General features: G+C 42.0%; 1 non-coding gene across 1 annotated transcript; it reads left to right on the forward strand.

Annotated features, from left to right (window-relative positions):
• The first annotated feature begins 3,058 nt into the window (after positions 1-3,058).
• Positions 3,059-3,146, forward strand: TRNAY-GUA. Its single transcript is given in 2 exon segments — positions 3,059-3,095; positions 3,111-3,146. It is a non-coding gene; the product is annotated as a tRNA-Tyr (tRNA).
• Positions 3,147-3,414: the final 268 nt, after the last annotated feature.

Genomic DNA, 3,414 nt, shown 5'->3' on the forward strand with positions numbered 1-3,414 from the left:
TCTTGGGCTAATTTAATCAATAACTCTGTTTGCGCATCAAGATTATCAATTTGCCTAGTTACAGCTTCCTGCAATCGATTAACAAATTGAAGGTAAGATTCGGTTTGCACCCTGTTTAATTGATGCAAAAGATTTTGTTGGTTTATTCCCTTCTGGTGTTCTTTTAAATGCTCGCAAGATACAAGTGCCTATGGCTTGAAAACAGGTATCGTTTTGTTGAATTTGCATATCAAGGGTTGAAAATGGTCCCGATCCATAAATTTGATCAGGCACCAAATTAGTCCCAGTGATAAGTTGTGCTGCTTGCTTATATTCATTATCCCACACTACATATTGCGCAGGAGTTAACAGCATACGGAAAAGGTCTTTCCAATCTTTTGGAGTCATTAAGTAACCGTTACTAATCCCTTCTATCATGCCTTGAACAAATGAACTTTTTAAACCTGATTCTACGATAGCTCTACGTAATTCTCTCAAAACTTGATAAGGTAGAGCAGTCCATTCTGCATGATGTGTTTCGTTCCCTGCCTCTATTGTTGTAGTTCTAGTAACTGGGTATAAATTAGGATTAGGTTCCGAATTATCCCATAGATCATCGTTCCAAATGAATTCACCATTTTTTCGTGCTTGCTGTATACCTAATTGAATTAAACCTAGGTCGTTCTACGCTCTTTGGTGTTTTGGTAATAATAACGCTATCATTAGCGTTGTTGTTTTGGATATTTTCAATTGGTTATTAGGGGGTAGTAGTAGTAAAGTCAGAGTTTTGTTTTGCTCTTCCCTTCCCATATCGGTGGCCAGCCGACAAGAAGGAGGAGAAGGTGTAGGTCCAAGAGTCGCGGGAGGTAAAAGAGACCAGGTCTTGCCTGGCAATTTGTTGGATATATTTTCGTTAGTAATGCCTGTCAATCCAGAAGAGAGAATTACTATAGTAGAATAATCTCTCTCCAAGTCAATAATATAGGAGTCGAAACTCTAGGCTCTAAACGAAACTGCTGCCCTATCTTTTCCCATGTTTGAGGATCGAATGATCCCTTCTCTGGATACCAGGGACATTGACAAACTATTTCCTCAATTAAACGCTCTATATCTTTAAGAGTTATTGGATTTCGGGAGGAACCATATCTTTGCGTTATAGTATATAGCTCCTGTGCATGTTGTTTATGTGATGATGTTAAATTTCCCCCCATACTTACAGTGTCCGTAGAAGGAATGGCGCGCTGACTGTTCCAGTCGTAGTAAGTACGTCACGTTTTCACCGATCACGTCGGGGATCACCAGATGTTGCAAAATAACTCTCCTCTCGTGTGTCTGGGCAAAAAACTCTTTATTTGGGAGTCAATCCCCTTCTTATATACTCTATGAATATTCATGGATATTACATGTATTATCATTACTATTGGTTACATTTTGCTTACACAACCATGATCATGCATTGCTTACAAGAACAACTCTACATGAACAGCTCGTGAACCTGCTCAGGAATGTACAAACATCACCTGCTATTCTGCTACTTTCTCAGGAAAGAACAAAAACATCACATGCTAGATTCTCAGGAATATACAAAACATCATCTGCTGCCTGTATCCAAATACATTCTATCTACATACACGTTTCTTTATGTGTCCTGTTCTGAGATGGTTATCACTAAGTAGACCTCTGGAGATGATTCAGCAGCATAGAAATCATTTCCATCCAAAGCAGAAAATTTTCTTTGATTTTCCCACATATGACGTGTTCTACTTTGGTGCATCCTTTGCACAGCAGGCTTGTTTCCTGAATGCATATCTGGGGCTTCCAACAGCATCACTTAAATCTGACCGCAATCGTCCACAGAAAAGATTGTAAGCTCTTTGAGCAGGGACTGTCTTTCTTCTATGTTTGTGCAGCCGCATACGCTTTGTAGCGCTATATAAATGCTAAATAGTAGTAGTAGAAAAGGAATAGAAAAACAAAGTCTTGTTGTGACCCTTTTAAAACAGAGTAGGCTGTCTCAGCTCAGCCTCTGTCCTACCTGGTAAGATTTGTGCACAAATTACAATGCATGGTCTGCTGTTCATTCCCTGCTCCATAACAACCACCAGCATGGTAACGGTGAGCGCAGCTAATGCACAAAAAGTTATCACATGTTAGTAAAACGACTCTATGTGTTTCCTGCTGTAGAGCAGCCTTAACTGCACTCTGCCTCTGATGACCTGCATCAACAAGAACTTTAAAGCACACCTGGGTATGTTGCCTGTATGGATGAAACCGTAAGCTCAAATCTGTTGACCTAATGCAAATTATTTTAAGAAGCGTTTGTCAGAAGTGAGGTTCATTTTTGTGACGGTATGCACAAAACAAACCCCTCGGGGGACGTGTGTGGGTGTGTGCATGCAAGTTTACCAAATCTCCGGAATCAGACCGTGTGAGCCGGAAGGGCAACGTGGCGGCACTTGTAGCCTGAAAGGTGGGTGGCACTGGCAAGCTTAGAAACTGGTGGGGGTGTGCAGGACTGGAGGTGAGAGAGTGACTGGGCTGGGGCAGGAAAGGGGAGAGCACTGGGGGTCAGGTTTGGGGAGGCGCAAAAGGGAGAGCACTAAGGTAATCTCGGTCTGGGGTGGGGAGAAGAGATAAAATGGTTGTAAGGTACAATTGGGAATTAAAAAAGGGAGTAAGTGGATCACTCTCAGGTAGGGTTACCAATACCTCCAGAAAAAGGAGGTATTGGTAACATTGATCCAGTCCGAGTTTTGCTTCCATTTTGAATGCAATGGAAGTAAAACCCAGACTGGCTCAATCTGTCCTCCTTTTCAGAACGCTAAGGCTCCCAGGTATTGGGTGCATGTGTACTCTTGAAGTATAGGTGCCAACTCTGTAGTTGCAGTGTTGAGCAAGCCATTTAGGGACAAGCAATTTGTGCTGTGGTTAGCATACCCAATAAAAAAACAAAAAAGAGTGGCATCTATGCTCTCTGGTTTGCTGCTACTGTATCCCTGACTCATAATCAAATTTGAGTAATGTACCATACAGGAAAGAAAGCATAAAAGCCCTACAGACAGCAAGGAACTCGGAGGTCCCTTCGATAGCTCAGCTGGTAGAGCGGAGGACTGTAGTGGAAATACGCTGAAATCCTTAGGTCGCTGGTTCGATTCCGGCTCGAAGGAGATCAAAAATTTTTGTTTTTTCACTTCTAATATTTTTTTTTGCCTTGCACATTCTTACTATTTTTATAGCCCATATAGTCAGGACACCTGCTTTTTACATTATAGGTGTTTTCCAGCAGTTCATACCCCTTGGTCTAAATTTTGAGATTTGCAGCCAGGGTATCTGGGTTCGGCTGGGTGCAAGAGAGGGGTGCTAAGCAGAAGAAGCAAGAAAGCCTGAGGCTTCCCAAAAAACACAGGCCTTATCTGAAGCACAAGAGCCTTCCAG

Source organism: Microcaecilia unicolor, unplaced genomic scaffold (assembly GCF_901765095.1).
Source record: "Microcaecilia unicolor unplaced genomic scaffold, aMicUni1.1, whole genome shotgun sequence".
Taxonomy (NCBI): Eukaryota; Metazoa; Chordata; class Amphibia; order Gymnophiona; family Siphonopidae; genus Microcaecilia; species Microcaecilia unicolor.